At 33.1% G+C, this 24,267-nt stretch overlaps 1 long non-coding RNA gene across 4 annotated transcripts in view; it reads left to right on the top strand.

The window, feature by feature from the left end:
* LOC142327253 (uncharacterized) overlaps nucleotides 1-24,267 on the top strand; it is a 389,528-nt gene that overhangs the window by 87,318 nt on the left and 277,943 nt on the right. For all 4 annotated transcript variants that reach the window (XR_012756953.1, XR_012756950.1, XR_012756952.1 and 1 more), the window contains exon 2: nucleotides 10,852-10,944. This is a non-coding gene — a long non-coding RNA (uncharacterized LOC142327253). The remainder of the gene's footprint in view (nucleotides 1-10,851; nucleotides 10,945-24,267) is intronic.

Raw genomic sequence — 24,267 nt, 5'->3', positions numbered from 1 at the left:
TCGACCTTCAGACCTTTGAGCCTTCTCAACACGATGGGGAAGGTTGTCGAAAAAATGCTGGCTGGCCGCATTGTGCAGGAGGTGGAAGAGGGTGCTGGAATTAGTGCAAATCAATATGATTTTTGGAGAGGTAGATCCACCGTATCAACAGAGTAGTGAACTGGGCTGATGAAGCTAGAAGCGGCACTAGGCGGACGAGAAGTATTCCTCTACTTGTTTCTCTCGATGTGAAGAATGCGTTTGGATCCATCGCATGGAAACATATAAATACAGCACTGGCAGAGAAAGGAATTAGTCCATACTTGCGGAGACAGGTAGAGGAGTATCTCAGAGATCGAAGGTGTGCAGTCAGTGCACAAGAAGAAGAGGTACTTTTTAGGATGTGCGGTGGTGTGCAGGATGTGCTCAGTGCTCGGTTCACTGTTATGGGTCCTGGCCTTTGATGGAGTCCTCCAGCAGACATACCCTGAAGGGTTTCAGCTTTTGGCTTACGCTGACGACTTGGCAGTACTCATTCAGGCCAAAACAATTGATGAGGTAAAGGATAAGGCAATTCAGCACTCGAAATAGTCGGTAGATGGCTGCATTCAAGAGGACTACAGCTCTCGGTGGATAAGTGCATATATATCAAATTTACCAGTAGAAGGGTGTTGGAACCAGTGGATATATATATATATATAGAAGGTATAACATTGCTGAAGTTCAGTTATTGAGATACGTGGGAGTTACTCTGCAAAGTAATTGTCGTTTCACTGAACATGTGTTGAACGTCTGTCAGCGCAGAGAAAACGATTAAAAGCTTGAACGTTATTATGTCAAAGCACAGAGCTCCTAGGGTATCGAAAAGGAGACTACTTGTGACAACCGTAGTCTCATCGATTTTGTATGCGGTTCCTGCGTGGTAGCCCGCTATGACTATTAACAGGAACAAGGACAGATTAAAAAAGATACACAGGAGGGTATTGCTTGGAGTAGCATCCGCTCTTCAAAGAGCGGATTAGTTGAACAGATTCCAACATAAAAATTAGGGAGAAAAAAAAATATATATAATGATTCATTAGAAAAGGTAAATATTTTAGGAATTGTATGCGTGAAATGCGGAAAAAGATTTTCCGAAAACACATTGCAATCGAGTTACAACAAAGGAAACGTTTCGACAGGCTATCAATTCAGCTGAGAATTGAAGTCGCACAGAAATTTTTAACCCCACATACAAAAGATAAAGTTCTACTTTCCACGTGATTTAACCTTGCTAATTACGTAAATTTTGTTATTAAATTTATGAATAATAAAATTCTGAGATTTTGGATGTATTAATGTTTGAAAAAGCAATAAAAAATATTAATTGTTATTGTAGAAACAAAATTAAACAGAAAAATATTATTGTAAAAATTAAAACCAGGTGTTTTAGTTGTAGAATTAGGGGGGACACAAGCTTTATTAATAGAAATTTATTGTGCTATTCGTTGTTGTCATAATATTGTGGTTGAATGTTAATAATAAATCTTAGGCAGTTTAGTTGATTTTGACATAATTCTGATTGTTATTTATCCTCTCTTAGAATCTAGTATGTTAATTACTGAGTTTGTTGTAATTTATATAAATGAATTCCATTTTAAATTCTTTGTTTTGAAAAATTCCTATCCGTTCCACTCATGCACATTCCTGAATTGAATTAATTCTCCAGCAGCAATTTTCGTTGAATGATTGATGGGGAATGATCGACATTCAGTAATTAGGCATTTTCAAACTAAAACTACTTGTCACAGGAATAAATTAACTAGTATTTCTAAAAAATTGCAGTGTTCGAAAATTTTTCGATGGTGAAACAAAATGAAATTCACTTGAACTTAATGGAGCACCAATACTTTTCTCAAATGAAATAAAACAACTCGCAGATGAAAGATTTATTTGTAAATGGATTGGACTTAGAGGGCCGGATATTTAGTCAGTTATATCACCAAACATTGTTACCTTAAATTACCGAATAAGGGGATGGATGAATGCGAGGTATACAACCTAAATTATACACGTTTAATGTGCTTATCGTTCACATTCTCAATGCTGCAGCCCTCAACAACAACCCAAACATACCATTACATTGACCACAGAGAAAAAAGAAATGAATTGAAAAGTGCATCGATTTCATTCCATTGGACTTTTCAAATATTTTTGTTATTATATTATTAATAAAAATAATTTAGTATAAACAAGAATTTATACTAAATCAGTAAGAATTTTGAATTTTGAAACAAGGGAACCCTGCACAGCAAGTTTCTTCTTATAGACCAATAAGCCTATTGTCGGTCTTATCTAAATTGTTTGAGAAGCTACTACTGCACAGGCTTAGGCCAGCGTTGGAGAGTAAGGGGATAATTTCGGACCATCAGTTTGGGTTCAGATATGGCCATTCCACAATCGAACAATCCCATACAGTCATCAGCGGGTGTCTGGAGGAGCAAATATTCTGCTCTACGGCGTTCTTAGACATCCAACACGCCTTTGATAATGTATAGATCAAAGCTTGCTCTACACGTTAAAGCTACAACTTCCTCAACCCCACTTCCTAGTCTTGCGGAATTATCTTGAGCGGCGGTTTGCTCTGGTAAAATGTAATGAAGAGTTTTCAAGGTTCTTTGAGATTAGTCGGGTGTCCCTTAGGGCTCTGTATTGTATTCCATATTCGCTGCGGACATTTCGACCATGGATGACTGCATCGTCGCCACGTTCGCTGATGACACTGCTACCCTGGCCGTTAACGAAAACCCTGACCTAGCCTTGCAGAACCTACAAAAGGCGCTAAACGGTGTGCGTGTGGCAGAAAATTGGAGGATTAAGTTTAATGAAGGTAAGTTGAGGCACATCATATTTGCCATGCGGAGCGGTGACTGTCCCGGTGTGTACTTCAATGGTGTTTTGATCCCGCAAACGGAGACTGTGCGGTATCTGGGACATCACCTGGATCGGCGTTTGACCTGGAAGTATAACGGGAAGGAACTCAGGCCTCACGTTATCCAACGAGATCTTAATTTATAAGGCTATCTTGCGCCCAATCTGGAGGTACGGTGTAGAATTGTTGGGAATGGCTAGTACTAGTAATGTGGAAATTATACCACACTTTCAGAAGAAAGTAGCGAGGGAAATTGCCGAAGCGCCGTAGGTCACGCGGAATTATGAGATTCACAATTATCTGGAACTCCCGTCGGATCGTGAGATTGCACAACAGCGCAACGTCAAATACCTGCAGAGGTTTGAGAATCATGTAAACCAATTAATCTACTAGATAACAGCAGAGACGTCCGACGGTTAAAACGTGCCAATGTACTCGACTTAGGGTCTGCGTAACAGGTTGGAATCTAACAATGTCAAGTTAATTGGAGTCGTATCTAAATTGCACTTTAATTAAAAAGAAGATTTATCTAATTTTTGTTAAACAGATTACATTGTACTGACAAAAAAATGGAGCGACAAATATTTCGTATGTCTACATAGATTAGTTTGATTTAAGGGCGGCGGGTGCCCAAGTGCTCACCAACCATGTGAATTTGATGCAATATCTATTCAGGTTTCGCCTAGCGGCTGATGAGTTGTGTGTCTGCGGGGAGGTCCAGTCGAACGAACATCTAATGTTCGACTGCCCTGCTCTTGGGGGGGGGGGGGCAGAGACCAGGCCACCGGTCTCTGCCCCCCCCCCAATTTTTATTTTTCTCCCTAATTTTTATGTTGGAATCTGTTCAACTAGTGAATAATCAGCAACCCTCCACCAACGACTCAATGAGAAGAAGATGTTATGTATGGCATATAAATGTAACATTGTCTTGTATATATTCATGGCTCTTTTTTATTACATCTGATCTGGATTTAATTTCCCTTACTTTACCCAAAGAACAGTTTTTAAATATTCCTTATGCTTGTAAAAATGAATTTACAAGAAAAGTTTTGATTTCTTAGAAATGAAATTTGAGCTTCTAGAAAAAGACAAGCGGTTAATGAAGAAAATTTATTATTGTTCTGAAAAGATGTGATTTCATAAAAATAATAATCCTGTAAGAAATTAATAATATTTGTTTAGTAGAAGTAAATGGACAAATTAATCTGTAACTTGCTTTCTGAGCTAGCAATCTTTGATTGGAATTGCCAGGATAGTTTATTAGGTAAAATATATGTATAGCAGAAGTAAATGGACAAAAAACTGTACAACTTGCTTTCTGAGCTAGCACTCTGATGGAAATGGTGAGGATATTTTATTAGCGGACGGGTTGATGCCCATATATTTTGTTAGTATGGAAAGCGTCGGCCATTAGCAATTAAATAAAAACGGTTTGACAGAAATTCTGCAACAACCTTTCCGGAATTTTCTTTTTCCACAATAATTTATTGTGCCGGGGAAGTGATTATTAAAAGGTTAAAATTGGATATTTATAACATTTTAGGAATTAGGTAGGTTTTCTGAGAAAAATGAAACTTGAAGCATTCCTGAAAAATAGAATCAAGAAATCCATTCGAACTCTACAAAGGAACGAGATTTTTTTAAAACTTTTATGCACTTAACCATTTTAATTAATATTACTAATTATGCGGAAAAACTTTAATAAATATTCACTCCATTACGCAAAAAGGCTATTTGTTATTTTAGAAATACAAAAATTTGTCAGACTCTCCTCTAAATGGCTTTACAAAATCTGCCTTTTTGTAATATATTTTGTCTTTAATAACCTTTGAAATATTTAATTGTATTTAGCGTCTATGAACTTTATTCATATCATTTCCATCAGGTCAAATTTTAGGCATGGTATTTTAAAATTATCTTGTGCTTCTTACCCATTTAACAAAGTTGTTTTAACTAAACATAAAGTAGTATTTTTTCGATTGCATTTTTCAATTTTTAACCCAGATTTCTCAGAGATTACTAAAATATACTTTTGGAATATATTATATAAAAATATGTTTAGTAAATTGCAGGTAAACCACCAAATTTACCCGTTAATTTGAGACGCAAGAATTATAGTCTGACTTAATTTTACCTGGTAACGACGCGTGGTAAAACACCTGGTAACGATGCGTTTTCCAACCTATATTTATAAGAATTTACCATTTTATTATCACCAATCGATCATCTCTTGTAAGTTTTTTCCATTTTTCCAGAGGTACCGTGTATGTGTGTTTATGTGTACACACTATATATATGTTAGCGTAGGTATATGTATGTATTAATTTTTTAAAAGGTAAACAACTTCATTCAACCTTTTGATTATTAACTTCAGTGTGAAATTTTATTTACGTATTGCTTGATGATCCTTTTTTATTGTTTTGTTTTTTTTTTGTGTGTAGGTAATTAAGTGAACCTTCAGATTTTTTAATATTTCGAAGATTCTGATATGATATTTCTTTTTCATTGTTTTTATTCTTTAAAACTTTTTTTTCTTTTGTTTTTTCCATTTGAAATTTAAGTTTCTATTTATGTCTGATTTTTCATGTATTAAATATATTTTTATTCTTTTTATAAAAGACATTTTTATTTATTTACCTTATCATTTATTTAAGAAGGGAAATTTGGATATTAACTCGTGCACAAATCATATTTATGTACAACTATTTTTTTAATAATTTCAATATCGTGGATTTAAGATTTATGCTTTGTTTGAAATGAATTTAAATGGCATATTTAAATCGAACTGAGTAATATAGTAGTAAATATTTTGTTATATAAATTAATTTACAGTAAGAACACATTAAACCCCACAATATAATAAAAATGGATAGTTATAGATAATATAAAAATGCGAAATATAAACTGGTAGTTCTTGAGACTTATTTTTACAAGTAGATGTAAATTCAATCGTGAAAACAATGTTTAATGATTTACCCTCAATAATACATTGACTGAAGAAATGAGAGAGATACGACCAAATTAATTTCTTAATTCATAACCTGCGAAAAACTTTATTACCATTACAAAAATATTCATTTTATTTTTTAAATGTCTTTTTTTTAAATACTCGTCATTTTTTTACGTTAAAAATATTTCTCTTCATCTGCATTGGCATATTATGAATTAAAAAGTAATAATTTTAAAACGATTCTGAACAAACATTTTGTGGTAGAAATGCTTTATTATGTTGCTGAAGTTGTAAAATATCAATCTTTTAATTTAAAATCAATTACTTGATTTATGAAATTATTAATTTAAAATTATTTTTTTAAAAATATTTGAAATTAATTAAACGTTATATATTGTTATTTTATTATTGTATTTTCTAATTACTGTATAGTTAAAATCATTAAGTCTAATATCTTATATAATTACGTCTATTCAATGTACCAGAGATCGTGTTGTACTTTAACCAGAATCATTAACTGTAGTAGGTTTTCCTGATTCACGGTGGTGGTGATTATGTTTATAATGATGACGGTGAGGTACTGGTTTGTGACGTTCATGGTTTGTATCACCAATATTCCTTATTTTATGATAGGATGTTGCACCAACGTCACTCCTGATTCCTGTTGACTCCCCGGATCCCGTTTGTTCTTCAGGTTTTACCAGTTTATTTATGGTAAAAACAATGAAAAATACCTGCAATTCAAAACCATAATATTTTTGACCTTTCGTTTTAGGAATTCTTAAAAACTGTTTTGTTTGCCTAGTATACAATATTAATTACAGTCTATCTAAAATCTATTATAATTATGAGAAATAATTTTAAACCACTTTCAATGCTTGTTCACCATATACACGGTTCTTTGTGCTATTACTTTTTAAAAGAAATTATATTATTGCTGTTATTAACCAACTTTTTATTAAAAATTTAGTTTAGCAAACATGTAGTGATTTATGCTATAATGTTGGAAGCATCAATAAGGTATTTATCGTACTTTATTGATAAATACCTTACTTATCTGCAGTATATACATTAACGTGTACTACACCTGTAATTGATTCATTTGACAAAAATATTACAAAAGAATAATCGCAAAGTATATAAATATATATATGTGGAACATTTAAATAGATTAAAAGTTACACTAAAATTGACTTTTCATCTTAATAATATACATATATTTTTCATTTAAAATTGCGTTGTTAGTATGCTAGGCATTTTCGGTAGCAACAGGTCAGTTTTTCTGACACATTCGTTGTGATTATTTTTAATTATTATAGTATCTCTTATTAATATATTTTTTTTTTATCTGAAGATTTGTTTAAAAAAAAAGATTTCTTTAGAAAAATCTGTTACACAATTTATGCTGCACTGCAAAACACTATTACAGTAGTAGGAAATAGATAGACAGGTTAAAATCGAGTTGACAACACATAGTTACCTGTAATGACAATTTCAGACAAGGTTAAAAAAGTGAATAAATTTTCATATTGAACTAGTGAATTTATAAAATAAGTGTTTTTTTCTATTGTTATTTTTTTTTAGTCCTATTTGTTTTTTTCTTCTCATATTTCTATATTCTGTAGTTTTTTCAGTTGTTTTCTATCACACTGATCTTTAATGTATTTTAATCACTACTAAGAAATCATATTTAACAGAATTAAAAAATATGGATAAGCCGATACATCAGTGAAACTACACGCGATTCACTTTTATACTGCGACGCTGTTGTTTTTAATAAAAAATGTCCTAAACGAGCGAATAACAAAAACTTATTTAAAGTGACAGCTAGAAGGTTTTTTAGAAGGTTTAGTTAAAATTTGAAATACATATTTTGTATTTCCTGTGAATCATTTCACCCGTCTTTACTTGATATTTTGTCAAACAGTAAACGCTGCAAAACCTATATAACCGGTTAATTATATTTAGTTTTACGAAAATGGTGAATATTACGTGAAAAAATTAATTTATTGTACAATGCACAAATTAATTTTATTTGGTGTATTCTTTTGCGTGAAACAGATATAAACTAAATTAAATAAATACTTTTTCATCAGAATTTATGTGCTTTTAATTTAACAGTAATAAAACTTAAGGAATTTAGGTAAATAATAAGTATTTGGGAACGGCTCTTATTCTACAATCTAATTTTCTTTTTTGCTAATTGTGAATAATATTAACTAGCGTATTTATAATAAGTGGTACTAGTAAATCTTTTCTACCTACTTGTTTAAGTAAATTATTAATGGAAATTTAAATTCTTACGTATTTTATTAAAATAAAAACGCTTAATACAAATTAGGGATTTCACTCTTACCCAATTTTCAGTAATTTAGTTGGTGCTATTAATTGCTTAATTAAATACTTCACTTACTATTAACAGGTTGGCGAACTGCATTTTTCTTTACTGGCTGCTGCGGTAGGTTTAAGTAATTAAACGTCTTATAGTAGCGAGCTACTACCTTAAGTTTAAGTTGTTAAAGCTGTTTTATTTAAAGTACTGAAGAACAATAACTAATAAATAATTTGAATTAATTTATTTATTACCATTATTTATCTGATTTGTAAATTTAAGACTTTTTTAGTTTTAAACTTTCCCTAAAAGAGCTGACTGTAATTAATCACTACTGTATTATTTATTAAATTTGCTTTTATATTATTTATTTTTATTTTTTGTTTTTATAATGTTTTACTGTAATTTATGTATATATAAATTTAGGATGATTATTGTATTATCGTACAAATATGTTATTGAATATAGTGTACATATTTCAAAATAATTCATTTTTTTCATAAATTTTTTGTAAGTCTTTTTAAAACAAAAGTTTATAGGACTGTTGATTTAGAAATGCACTACCAAAAATAAGTTTATAGTAAATCATTTCCAAACATAATATTATATAAAGCATGAACTTCAAAAATAGGTAGAATCGCTGTAGATTCTCATGCGACTAAAATGATGAACTTTGTTTTCTAGAAGAAAAAAGCTACGTAATGGTATGTTTGGGTTGCTTGCTGAGGGCTGCAGCATTGAGAATACGATCGTTCAGCTCATTAAGTGTGTTTATTTTTGATTGTATACTTCGCATTTCATCCATCTCCTTAAACAGTAATGTAAACGAGTAATATTTGGAGATGTAGGTGTCCAAATTGCCGGCCCTGTAAGTGCAATCCATTTACAAATAAATGTTTCATCTGCGAATTGTTTTATTTCATTTGAGAAAAGTATTGGTACTCCATTAAGTTCATGTGTATTTAATTTTTTTTCACCATCGCTAAATTTTCAAACATCGTAATTTTTTAGAAATACTAGATAATTTATTCCAGTGACAAGTTGTTTTAGTATGAAAGTGACTAATGATTGTCGATCATTCTAGATCAATCGTTCAACAAATATTGCTGCTGGAGAATTAATTCAATTCCGGAATATGGGTGTTGTTCAGACTACCCATGTAAATTTCGAGTGCAATGTCATTACGGTGAAAGGTAGCTGTGTCCGAATATAGCATGAAGGGAATTTAGTAGAAATTATTGTTAACCCATTTACTTAGTTCGTCTGGTATCTTCAACTTATCAAGCTTTGATATATTTTTATTACCACGATATTATGGTTTCCTTTTCCTCCTGCAATTTCTTCTTAAACTGCATTTAGATAGTCTTAAGTAAGAGTTATTTTCCCCGAAAAGTAGGAAAGGAATCATTTGGTTTGTAACTACAAAATCGCTTTTTTTAAGTTTTACGTAATACTGTTTGCTTCACTTTACATTGGATGTAGTGTTTTCCTAAAATATAATAATCTAAGCGTATATATTTGACAGTCTTTATTAAAAGGGAACGTTTGTAATTTTTTGTCCTTTATATAATACCGGCTTTTTATTGGATGGACGAGATTTGTTAAACCCATCGAACGAAATTATGTAAGGGAACAAATAATACTCATATAAAGGATACTTCCACTAAAATTTAAGTTGAGAATTTTCAGGTGTGATAGAGCTACGGATGCATTTTGTATGTCTTTTTATTTGCTTTTAGTAGTTTCATTTTTGTTATGGATTTAAAGTAGTTTTTTACACTTTCTAATTTGCACGTGATTAGATTTTACAAATCATTAAGATTATATACGTTGAAACATTTCTTTATATACGATGCTTCTCTTTTTAATTACATCTGATCTGGATTTAATTTCCCTTACTTTACCCGAAGAACAGTTTTTAAACTATTCCTTATGCTTGTAAAAATGAATTTACAAGAAAAGACAACGTAAAGTTTTGATTTCTTAAGAATGAAATTTGAGCTTCTAGAAAAAGACAAGCGGTTAATGAAGAAAATTTATTGTTGCTCTGAAAAGATGTGATTTCATAAAAATAATAATCCTGTAAAAAATTAATAATATTTGTGTAGTAGAAGTAAACGGACAAATTAATCTACAACTTGCTTTCTGAGCTAGCAATCTGTTATTGGAATGGCCAGGATAGTTTATTAAGGGAAAGAGATGTTGCCCATATATTTTGTTATTATGGATAGCGTCAGGCGTGAGCAATTAAGTAAGAATGGTTTGACAGAAATTCTGCAACAACCTTTCCGGAATTTCTTTTTCCACAATAATTTTTCTGTGCCTCGGAAGTGATTATTAAAAGGTTAAAATTGGATATTTATAACATTTTACGAATTAGGTAGGTTTTCTGAGAAAAATTAAACTTGAACCATTCCTGAAAAATAGACTCAAGAAATCTATTCGAACTCTACAAAGGAACGAGATTTTTTAAAAACTTTTATGCACTTTATATAGCTATTTGTTTTTTTCATGTGCTATTTCTATATTCTATTGTTTTTTTCAGTTGTTTTCTATCGCACTGATCGCACTACTATGTAATCTTATTTACCATAATTAAAAAATATGGATAAGCCGATAGATCAGTGAAACTACATGTGTTCCACTTTTTCTTTTAACTGTTCCTTCCGTGGTTTACAGGGTAGAAACATACTTATCGTCTGTGATCAGGTACAACCAGGCGACAGCAACGGTTAGAAAGGAGTTGAGTATTGTGAAATAAATTCACCTCTTGTAAGTAACGTTTACGTTGTAAATACTTTATACATTAAATACATTATACTAAAATCATTTCGTGTTTTTAAATCTTTTGATTCTTTAATTTATTCTATAATATTCCATGGTTATCCTTTAAAGAAACCAAAATCAGATTCTGTAAAACCCAATTCAAATTTTTTTGATTGAATATATGTTCCTTCATATTATTCTCAAAAATATAACCGTAGCTTCCTAACTGAAAAATTACTTTCATAAAAAAGTTGCAACGGTGATTCAAAATTTAAGAAATGTTTTCCTCATAATACTATTAAATCTTACATGGAGATTACTTTTATATTGCGACGCTGTTGTTTTTAATGAAAAATGTCCTAAACTAGCGAATAACAAAAACTTATTCAAAGTGACAGGCTTTTGAAATACATATTTTGTATTTCCTGTGAATCATTTCAAAGGTGAAATAATTTTACCCATTTTTAAAGTAAAAACTCTTTACTTGATTTTGTCAAACAGTAAACGTTTAACAAAAATGTTGAAGATTGCGTGAAAAAATCAATTTTTAATACAATGCGCAAATTAATTTTATTTGGTGTATTTTATTTGGTGTATTCTTTTTGGGTGAAACAGATTTAAACTAAATTCTATAAATACTTTCATCACAAAATAAAAATTTATCAGTATTAATACATAAAGAATTAAGTAATAAGTATTTGGGAACGGCGCTTATGCTAAAATCTAATATTCTTTTATTGCTAATTTGGATTAATATTAAGTAGTGTATTTTTAATAAGTGGTGTACTAGTAAATCTGATCTACCTACTTGTTTCAGTAAAATATAAGCGGAAATTTATATTTTTGCGTATTTTATTAAATAAAAACGCAGTTTTCAGTAATTTAGTTGCTGCTTTTAATTGTTTAATTAAATACCTTACTTACTATTAACAGGTTGGCCAACTGCATTTTTCTTTATGTGCTGCTGCGGTAAATTTAAGTAATTAAACGTCTTATAGTAGTGAGCTACTACACTAAATTTAAGTTTTTAAAGCTGTTTATTTATATTGAAATTTTTGAAAAACAAAAAGTAATAAATAATTTACGTTAATTAATTTATTACCATTATTTATGTGATTTTAAAATTTAAGACTTTTGTAGTTTTAGTATAAACATTCCCTAAAACAGGTGACGGTAATTAATCACTACTGTGTAATTTATTAAATTTACTTTTATATTATTTATTTTTTTATTTTTAAATGTACTGTATTGTATTATTATACAAATATGTCATTGAATATAGCAGACGTGTTTTAAAATAATTCATATTTCTTTTCATAATATTGTTTGTAAGTCTTTTTAAAACAAAATGTTATAGGATTGTTGATTTATAAATGCACTACCAAAAATAACTTTATATGTATATTTTCAAAACATATTATATAAAGCATAAACTGCAGAAAATAGGTAGAATTGCTGTAGATTCTTAAGCGACTAAATTGATAAACTTCGTTTTCTAGATGAAAAAACTACTTAGTTATCTTTAAAAAAGTACTCGCCAAAAGAAAAAAAAAATAGCTTTTATAAAAAACTCCTGAATTGAGAAACAAAGTCAGATGCAATCAAAGCAACATGTCCTCATTTACACACTCGTAGAACAACTTAACGTTAAATCTAAAGGGTATGAACCCTCTTTATTCAATTATTATATTATATTGGGATACTGCTTCATGGAAAGTGTGCGTGTTAGATAGGCGGCTAAATATAGGGAGTAAAGAGTAATGATCGACGGTAGATTTTATTCCTAGAAAGAATCTGAAGTGAAAAGATGATGTTAGAGCTTGGAATTTTGATGCCACTCTTACAGGAAATGCATCCAAATCATCGCAGACTGTTGCCTTTCTGGCAGCTTCGTCTTCGCTCTCATTACCTGTAATACCAGCATGCCCTGGAGTCCACACAAATACGCATCGCTGTCTTCGTTGATTTAAAACGTATAAAATAGACATGATGTTTGAAATTAGGACATCCTTAATGTTTTTGTTCCGAATTGCAACAGATGCACTTAGGGAATCGGAACAAATTAACACTCTCCCTTCGCAATAATGTCCTGTGAAGCGAAGAGCTTGCTTAATGGCAGTAAGTTCTGTCATATAAACACTGGCTATATCCGGCAGTTTCCAAAAATGGGCTTCTCCATTTACATATATGGAGCATCCAACACCATGTTCGGTTTTAGAACCGTCAGTATAAATTCTAATACGTTCTTCGTAACTACTGACGGTTGCCAAAAATTCCTGTTGCATGATCACTGCTGGCTTCTTTTTTATTTCTCCCTGAGAGAGATCCTTCCTTGTATTTACCGCTGGCAAAAGACATGGCGGTATTTCTCTTGTGGAAATTGCTATAGTATCTGGAATAGAAATTTCGTATTTTCTTCTTAATTCGTAGTACCTAATTCCGGCTGGTCTGGAATAGGTAGTTCATATACTGCAGTCATTGGATGATTCATGAAAAGTTTATTATTTATATGGGCAGGAAAAGCCCATACGTTTGCTGCATATCTTAACAAAAGGATCTCTCTACTATAATGTAGTGGCATTATTCCGGCTTCGGACATTAGACTTGTCGTCGGACTTGTGCTGAAAGCGCCTGTCGCATATCTAATTCCGCTATTATGAATTACGTCTAACTTTCTTAGATGCAACTTCCAAGCGGATGAATATACAATACATCCGTAGTCTAGTTTCGATTGAACCAATGCCTTATACAGTCTCAACAATATCTCTTAATCTGAGCCCCAATTAATATTCGATAAACATTTGATAATGTTTAGGGCTTTTTTGCATCTAACACTCAAGTCCTGTATGTGTAATCCCCATGTAAGGGATTTATCCAATAAAAATCTCACGTTGTCTTTATATTGTATTGGATCATTGCCGATTGTCTACGTAGGACTTAATGAGGAATTCTCTTCCTACAGAAGTGTACACAGCACGTTTTTTCTGGTGAAAATTGATATCCATTATTCCTTGCAACTTCATTTAGAGCGTTGATCGCTCGTTGCAATTTGTATTTCACCATAGCTGTCTTGTTGCTGGCATACACAATTGCCAAATCATCAACATAGATGCTTTTGCTGTTTTTTACTGGAATGCCTAATATCAATTTATTAATGGCGATCATAAACAAGGTACCGCTCAACGGCGAACCCTGCGGTATGCCATTTTCCAAGATTCTTCTAGATGAATATTCATTGTTTACGTGTACTTGGATGGTACGGTCATTCATATAGTTGCTGTGCAATATTGGCAGATTGCCACGAATGCCCCAGTCATATACCTGGGGCAATATTACTCCACATCGCCAGGTCATATCGAAAGCCTTCTGAAGGTCAAACAAGACTCCACATAATGTTTTCTTGTAATAAAGCTGTTAAATATAATATTCTTTTAATGTATAATACTTTATACATTAAATACATTATACTCTAGGCCTATTTTTACCTTAAACATATGGCACTAATTATTTTCAGTGACCGCAGTTCATCGATTGATTGTCGATTGTCTTTTTATTTACATCGGTCCAAATATAAGTGGGTTGTACTAAAATCATTTCGTGTTTTTAAACATTTTGATTCTTTAATTTACTCTGCAATATTCTATGGTTATCCTTTAAAGAAACCAAAATCAGATTCTGTAAAACCCAATTCAAATTTTTTTGATTGAATTTATGTTCCCTCATATTATTCTCAAAAAATATAACCTTAGCTACCAAACTGAAAAATTACTTTCATCAAAAAGTTGAAACCGTGATTCAAAATTTAAAAAGGTTTTCCTAATAATACTATTAAAACTTATATGGAGATTCCTTTTATACTGCGACGCTGTTTTAAAAAAAAAAATGTACTAAACGAGTGAATAACAAAAACTTATTCAAAGTGACAGCTAGAAGGCTTTTGAAATACATATTTTGTATTTCCTGTGAATCATTTCACGGGTGAAATGATTTTACCCCTTTTTAAAGTAAAAATCTTTACTTTATTTGTCAAACAGTAAACGCTGCAAAACCGATATAAGCGATTAATTATACTTAGTTTTACGAAAATGTTGAAGGTTACGTTATAAAATGAATTTTTAATACAATACGCAAATTAATTTTATTTGGTGTATTCTTTTTGCTTGAAACAGATTTAAACTAAATGCAATAAATACTTTTTCATCACAAAATATGTGTTTTTAATTTATCAGTTATAATACTTAAAGAATTAAGGTAAGTAATAAGTATTTGGGAACGGCGCTTATTCTAAAATCTAATTTTCTTTTATTGCTAATTTGGATTAATATTAAGTAGTGTATTTCTAATAAGTGGTACTAGTAAATCTGATCTACCTACCGGTTTAAGTAAAATATAAGCGGAAATTTATATTTTTGCGTATTTTATTAAATAAAAACACAATTTTCAGTAATTTAGTTGCTGCTTTTAATTGTTTAATTAAATACTTTACTTACTATTAACAGGTTGGCCAACTGCATTTTTCTTTATGTGCTGCTGCGGTAGGTTTAAGTAATTAAACGTCTTATAGTAGTGAGCTACTACACTTAATTTAAGTTGTTAAAGCTGTTTAATTATATTAAAATTTTTGAAAAACAAAACGTAATAAATAATTTACGTAATTAATTTATTACCATTATTTATGTGATTTTAAAATTTAAGACTTTTGTAGTTTTAGTATAAACATTCCCTAAAACAGGTGACGGTAATTAATCACTACTGTGTAATTTATTAAATTTACTTTTATATTATTTATTTTTTTATTTTTAAATGTACTGTATTGTATTATTATACAAATATGTCATTGAATATAGCAGACGTGTTTTAAAATAATTCATATTTCTTTTCATAATATTGTTTGTAAGTCTTTTTAAAACAAAATGTTATAGGATTGTTGATTTATAAATGCACTACCAAAAATAACTTTATATGTATATTTTCAAAACATATTATATAAAGCATAAACTGCAGAAAATAGGTAGAATTGCTGTAGATTCTTAAGCGACTAAATTGACAAACTTCGTTTTCTAGATGAAAAAACTACTTAGTTATCTTTAAAAAAGTACTCGCCAAAAGAAAAAAAAATAGCTTTTATAAAATCTCCCTTTTAAGGATAATAAAATTTTATTGTATGAAAGCGATCTAAAATATACAATCTACATTGTGATTGCTTTGACATTTTCCATCAGTAATAGGAATTGAGAAACAAAGTGAGATGCAATCAAAGCAACATGTCCTCATTTAAGCACTCGTAAACAACTTAACGTTAAATCTAAAGGGTATGAACCCACTTTATTCAATTCTTATATTATATTGGGATACTGCTTTATGGAACGTGTGCGTGTTAGATAGGTGGCTAAATATAGGGAGTAAAGAGTAATGATCGACGGTAGATTTTATTCCTAGAAAGAATCTGAAGTGAAAAGATGATGTTAGAGCTTGGAATTTTGATTTGTACCTCAATTTTTCTCATTATAAGTTTACTGTGACAGCTATAGTAGCACCAATCCCTCTCGCATGCATATGAAAATGTCGAGTGGACTTTAAAATACTTCCTAATTAATGTAATTTACACGAAACATACATTTGTTAGATTATTCGTGATTAGAAACAAGTGGTCATTGATATTCTTTTCCCTATCCTTTGTCTCTTAATTTCTAATCAAGTATAGTGCTATCGTTAGAAACGTAAGAAGATCTTCAGTAATATTTCATAATTTTACTCCAGAAAGTTTCTATGTAGCCATATGAAATATTTGTATTCAATAAAATGTAATCTGTTTTAACAACAATACATTAATCTTGTTTTCCATTGAAGTGAGTTACATGAAATAAATATTCTATCAGTAGAAATTTTATAGGGTAAAAAAGAACAAAATTTTTTTTAAGAAAGATTCCAGTAACGGTTTTACTTTTATTTTTTTACATTAATACTATTAATAGTTTTATTAACATACTTTCGGCCCGTCTAGCTATAACCTGGACTTTTGGGGCTCACTTCAGCCCAGGTGAATCCTGGAACCACCATAGAAACCTACCGATATCAAGGGGCTTATGTTATGTCTGCAGAGCTCGTTTCTTTCCCATTTCCAATTTTCCAGAGAGTCCGGCGCACTAGACACCCGCACAACTTCAGTCGTCAAATACAGCTGAAACAGTGATAGAGAGTCACAGCTCACCGCTCACCGTTCATTCATTCACCATTTAATTAAAGTTTGCGCTTTAACCGGCAAATCTCCTTTACTACATATATATTTTTTTCCGATATTTTTCTAGAAAAGATATTACTGAAAACCTAATTTTTTCAAGAAAAATGAGTAAAAAGTTGTTTACGATTAAACTGATATAGTTAAATAAATTAATTAATAAATTTAATTTAATTAGGCTGGCCATTTTTCACTCATTCAAACATTTTTTTTTTGTTGCGTAATACTATTCGTCTGTTGATATCGTTTGTTGTAAGTGTTTTAGTCAGCTGAAGGAATAATGAATTAATTTTTATAAGTAATTATATTTGGTCTCGACTGGTGATTGACTGTTTCGTTTATCTTATAACTGTAACACGAACAATAAAGCTTTCTTAAAATCCCATTAGACGAAATATATTAATTATTTTTCCAAAAATCTTGTAATTAATGGCCACGTTTTTACAACAATCTTTGGTTATGAAACCAATAAAATTTGCTTGTAGAATCTAGATTTTTGTTTCATCTAATAATATTAAATGGTGAAAATTTTGAATGAGGTTGTAATAGCAAGAAATATTTCATTTCCTGTTTTTTTTATTTTCAATGCTCATTAAACGGGTGAATTACAGCTTACCTTTTCATTTGAAAATGTTTGCGCGTATCATTTCTTTTTCATTTAAGCCTCCGGAACCGCCGTACTTTATTACTTTAGAGGAACGTACTTTAGAGGAAGAATGAGGATGATATGTAAGAATGTAAATGAAGTGTAGTCTCGTCGGGTTCAGGTCGACCATTCCTGAGCTGTGTCGTTAATTGTAATCCAACCACTAAAGCACACCGGTAATCTAGTATTCTAATCCATATTCGTTAACTGCCTTTACTAGGATTTGAATTCTAGTGATCATAATTCAAATAAATAATTATTAAGCAGTGAATACCATAACTTATTCTTCTACAATACAGATTAAAAGGCTTTCATGTTATTAATATCATAGAAAATCGTTTATCTATTGATAGGTTTTTACAGGAGGTGTGAAGTACTTTTTATTGTAATGATCATTACATATGGTGAAACGTATTTATTCAACATTTTAGTTCTTAATTCCGTGTGTATACTAATTTAAATACATTTTTCTTTGTATTTATGAATGGATTGTAAATAATTTCTGTTTGATACTTAATTTCTTTTGATTGTGTTAGGTACCGTATAAAATTTTTTCTTTAAAACTTTTGGACTTTTTCGGCCAATTCCATATTACCTCTTCATTAAATATCGGTTTTAAAAATAATTGTTTATTTTAAAAACAAAACGTTGGAATTTCCCAATAAAAAACAAAATTGTTACTGCTATATATCATATAAATTTTGCTTTTATATCATACAAGTTTATTTTAGAAAGACGATTGAGCAAAATACCATTCCAGTAGTTGAGTTGTTGAATAGGTATGTATTAATGAGAAATAAAAAAAACCCTGTAATAAAATTTTTGAGTGTTTTTAGATTAACGTACAGGATATTAATATTCTTTTAGTACTTTCTATATTTATAAGTAAATCTGTCATTCGAATACAAAGTCAAACTTTCAAATAACGAAAATACATACCTAACCTCAGGTTTCTCATTTGTAGCAACGTCGACTACCCTTTATCGAGTTCAAATTGTTTTCAGAAAATACAAAAACGAAAAAAAAACAAATTTAACTAAATTAATGTTCATATGGATAACATTAAACTATTATATTATGTCTGTTATTATCAAAATAAAAATTAAATTTTTTTTTCCTTTATTGCTCAAAATTCAGTACATTAAAATTAAGTTAACATGACCATTTTTTTTGTTGTCCAATTTTGTATAAATTGCATTCATTTAGATACAAATAGTCTAAAGGATTTTTTTTTTTTTTAATGTTTACGGGCATCGACTACTAAGGTCATTAGCCCACGTCACGTTCTTAAAAAGAAGTTAGTATCACCATCAGGATCGTCATATGTAAGGGTGTAGAGGGCCCTTACATTTTATGTAAAAACACAAAACTACACGAAAACATTAAGACAAAAACAACAAAGACAAACCCAACACTTACGGGGTGTAAAGGGCCCCGATATTAAAATTTGAGATAAGGTTCTCAAAAGACCATGAAATTAAAAATACAACTTATCAATACCATTTCCTTCTACCTTTCTCGTTTATAGTTTGTTTAAGCACCTTTGGGGCGACCAGAACCGCCGTTGAGCAGTATATCAGTCGCGTCAGGGCGCCGTGGCAGTTGACTCCTCCTTATAAATAGGCTACAGGCATGCACCACGCCCACCCATAGCCTCGCGCCCTCAGTTTACCCTTGAGGGTCCCCCATGCCATCATTGGACACACCCCGACTCACTGCTCTTGAATGCAGAGGAGCCAGGATGGCCAAGCCAAGAGGGCTACCTCCCGTCACTACACGTGCCACGCTTCGAGACTCCCATATACATAAGGAATTCCACTTAGAGATTCTTTATACAGCTTTAAAAATTTTCCAACATTTACAGACTTCTAAGAAGTCCACCGGCGTGTAAAAATGCAACTATCTTTTCTTCATTTCCATTATCCAGATCAGCAGTAACGTCACTTCTTAGACGGAACCGCTTTCAGAGGCCCTCATATATTGTACACTCTTCTATTAGATGTTTAATTGTAAGTGTTTTATTACAAACACCGCGCATTGGTCTCTCTTCGCCGGTTAACAAATATGAATTAGTCGCGTGTCCGATTCTAAGTCTGGTCACAGCTACTTATTCACAGAGTTTTCACTGAGTTTAATTTTGTATTTAAAATCCTCCAATCAGTATTCCATTTGTTTCTTACTATGTTCGTTAGACAGTTTTTAACATCTCCCACTCCTACAGGAAATGCATCCAAATCATCGCAGACTGTTGCCTTTCTGGCAGCTTCGTCTGCGCTTTCATTACCTGTAATACCAGCATGCCCTGGAGTCCATACAAATACGCATCGCTGTCCTCGTTGGTTTAGAACATACAAAATGGACAGGATGTTTGCAATTAGGACGTCCTTAATGTTCTTGTTCCTAATTTCGACAAGTGCACTTAATGAATCGGAACATATTAGCACTCTCTCTTCGCAATAGTGTTCAGTGTAGCGAAGAGCTTGCTGAATTGCAGTGAGTTCTGCCGTGGTCTACACGGCAGAACTCACTGGCCACATCTGGCAGTTTCCAAAAGTGGGCTTCTTCATTTACATATATTGAGCATCCAACACCATGTTCGGTTTTAGAACCGTCAGTATAAATTCTAATATGTTCTTCGTAACTACTGACGGTTGCCAAAAATTCCTGTTGGTTGATCACTGCTGGTTTCTTTTTTATTTCTCCTTGAGAGAGATCCAAATTTGTATTTACCGCTGGCAAGAGCCATGGCGGTATTTCTCTAGTAGAAATTGCCAATGTATCTGGAATGTCAATTTCATATTTACTTCTTAATTCGTGGTACATAATTGCGGCTGGTCTGGAATAGGTAGCACGACGTTCGTATAATGCAGCCATAGGATGGTTGTTAAAATGTTTATTATTTATATGGGCAGAATAAGCCTTTATATTTGCTGCATATCTTAACAAGAGGATCTCTCTTCTATAATGTAGTGGCATTATTCCGGCTTCAGACATCAGACTAACCGCAGGACTTGTGCGGAAAGCGCCTGTTCCGTATCTTATTCCGCTATTATTAACTACGTCTAACTTTTTTTAAATGCGACTTTCTAGCGGAAGAATATACGATACATCCGTAGTCTAGTTTAGACTGAACCAATGCTTTATACAATCTCAATAATGTCTCTTTATCTGAGCCCCAATTTAAGTTCGATAAACATTTTATAATGTTTAGGGCTCTTTTGCATCTATCACTCAAGACCTGTGCATGTAATCCCCATGTAAGGGATTTATCCAATACTAATCCTAAATATCTTACATTGTCTTTATATTGTATTGGATTATCATCAATTGTCAACGCAGGACTTTGATGAGGAATTCTCTTCCTACAAAAGTGTACACAGCACGTTTTTTTTGGTGAGAATTGGAATCCGTTATTCTCTGAAACTTCATTTAGAGCATTGATCGCTCGTTGCAATTTGTACCTCACCATAGCAGTCTTGTTGCTGGCATACACAATTGCCAGATCATCAACATAGGCGCTTTTGCTGATTTCTGCTGGAATGGCTAATGTCAATTTATTAATGGCAATGGTAAACAAGGTACCGCTCAACGGCGAACCTTGTGGTATGCCATTTTCCAAATTTCTTACAGATGAATATTCGCTACTGACTCGTACTTGGAAAGTGCGGTCATTCATATAGTTGCTCAGTAAGACTGACAGGTTGCCACGAATGCCCCATTCATGTATCTTTTTTTTTTTTTTTTTTTTTTTCTCTCAGCTCCCCTGGGCCGGACCGACTTGTTGGTATTACGCCGCCCAGGGGAGTGTCTTTAAACTCAAATAGGCCTCCCCACCTACTGGCTATATACCGGCAAGGCAGGTCGGCCTACCGGTTAGCTCTTTTTGAGAGTTCTTTATCAATATTGGCCCCTTGGGGACCCAAAAGGGCAATACTAATACACCACGCCAGACCCAGTTCGCCGCGACGCGGTACCGGATCCCTTCAGTATTCAGTGTGCTCTTGCCTGACTGTTACCCGTGGAGTCCTTGGTGGCTCATCAGTGCCAACACACCGCAGCATGCTGGACCTCACCAGCAAGGCTGTCCACCCAGTCCTATTCTAGCCAACACCTTGTCTTCTCTCATCGGAGTATTTCTGTAGAACAACTTGTCTAACAAAACTAGCAAAATTATTCCAGTTTGACTCGCTTCTTAGCATGTAGTCTATTGTTGTCTCTGGAGTTATACCTGTGAGTGCTTTACTATGTCTAAGTGTGTCCCACCTATTGCACTCAAAAAAGGTGTGCTCAGCATCATCTATCTCGTTGCAGTAGTTGCAAATTGGCTCTTCTCTCTTGCCTATTTTGTGCAGGTAGTTATTGAAGGAACCATGTCCTGTAAAAAACTGCGATAGGTGATGATCAACCTCACCAAATCTTCTCGACAACCATGGCTTGATGTTGGGGATGAGGGTTCTCGTCCATCGACCCACAGCTTCCTGCGACCATCTTTCCTGCCAGATATTATAAACAGCATCCCTGACCTCTTGTTCTGGCTTGCCTTGTGCCCTCTCCACCCTCTTTTTTTGCGATTAGGTCAATAGGAGGTGTACCCGATAACACGCACAGGGCGGCATAGGACACTGTCCTGTATGCGGACACAACACCTAGGAGCACACACCTGTGCGTCCTCGCCAGTCTCTCTTTGTTGCGCCTGATGGCGATAGAGCGCCACCAGGCCGGAACGGCATACATAAGCGAAGACACGACGGTGGTCGCCAGTAAATTCTGTCCATTTCCTGCTTTATTATATTAGATAAAGCCTCAGGTGATTGTTGATGTCTATCAGACAGTCTACTTGCAGTCCTGTTGACGATTTGCTCTATTTGTACTGATGAGAATCTCGATGGGGGGGAGTGCACTTCACGCCTGAAATCTACGTCTTTCAGATCCAAGATAGTGGCGCGGTGATCGCTCGCTATATCTTCTGAGAGAACCATCCACTGGTACTGATTCCTCCTCCACCTACAGTCCAGGATGGTGAGGTCAAGCACCGACCGATGACCTCTCGCTACGTACGTGGGCGTATCGTCATTAATGCAGATGCAGCCAGCAGTTTCCAGGAGATCGGCAAGGATCTGTCCCCTCCTGTTGGTGTGTCGACTGCCAGCCACCACCATTTCCATTCATGTATCTGGAGCATTATACCATGACGCCAGGTCATATCGAAAGCCTTCTGAAGATCAAAGAAGACTCCGACACAATGTTTCCATTTAATGAAGCTGTTATATATAACATCCTCTAACCTGATCATTTGATCAGTGGTAGAATGGTATTGCCGAAAACCTGTTTGATACGGTGATATCAGGTTTTCTTTTTCCAAAACCCAGACGAGTCGATTATTAATCATTTTTTCCAGTATTTTTCCCATAACACACGTCAAAGAAATAGGACGATAGCTATTGGGGTCTGTTAAATTTTTATTTTTCTTTGGTACTGGAACAACATGAGCTTTTTTCCACTGCTGCGGGTACGTTCCATCCCGCCATATTTTATTATAAAGTTCTAATAATCTACGCTTTGCAGTGGTATTCAGCTGCCTGATCATATTATAGTGGATTTCATCCGGACTAGCAGCTGTATTACCTGATTTTTCCAACGCTTTCGCGAATTCTTCCATTTTAAAAGGTACATTATATGAGTAATTATACTCAGTTCTGAAGTTTAGTAGACCTTCAAGTTGTTCTTTTTTAGTACGAAAATCTTCTTCGTAGTTGGCCGTTCTGCTGGCCTTTTCGAAGTGATAACAGCTCTGCAATTTCATATGGAGTGTCTTTTATTTCATCTTCATCTTGAAGGCTAGTTATGGGAGCAAAATCATTACGCCCTCAAATCGCATTCACTTTCCTCCAAACATCTGATGCAGTAGTAGTTTTGTCAATGGATGACACGTATTGCTGCCAGGATCGTTTTTTCGAGTCTATCATAAGAAGTTTTGCATACGCCCTGTATTTCTTAAAGGCAACAAGATTTTCTATACTAGGACGCTTCTTAAAGGCGTTATACGCCCTTTTCTTTCTTTTTATAGCTTCACTTATTTAATCGTTCCACTATGGAACGGGTTTCTTTGTAAGTTTTCCAGATGTTTTGGGAATATATCTCGATGCCGACTCAATTATTGCATTTGTTATGGCGTCGACATCGTCTCCGATAACTCCAGTTGTTTGTGGGAGTATCGTTTTAGCTGTGAAGCTCGTCCAGTCTGCCTTTTCAAATAACCATCTTTTAGGGATGTGATATATTGTTCTTGTAACATCAGTTACAATTTGCACCGGGAAATGATCGCTTCCATGCAGATCGTCTATGACATGGAAGCTGTACCTCGGTGCTATCGATCCGCTTATAAGTGCAAGATCTATACAGGACGTCGATCCATCTCTGGCATTGAAAAAGGTTCCTGATCCGT

Source organism: Lycorma delicatula, chromosome 7 (genome assembly GCF_047948215.1).
Source record: "Lycorma delicatula isolate Av1 chromosome 7, ASM4794821v1, whole genome shotgun sequence".
NCBI classification, from domain to species: Eukaryota; Metazoa; Arthropoda; class Insecta; order Hemiptera; family Fulgoridae; genus Lycorma; species Lycorma delicatula.
This window is presented reverse-complemented; position numbering and strand designations above follow the sequence as displayed.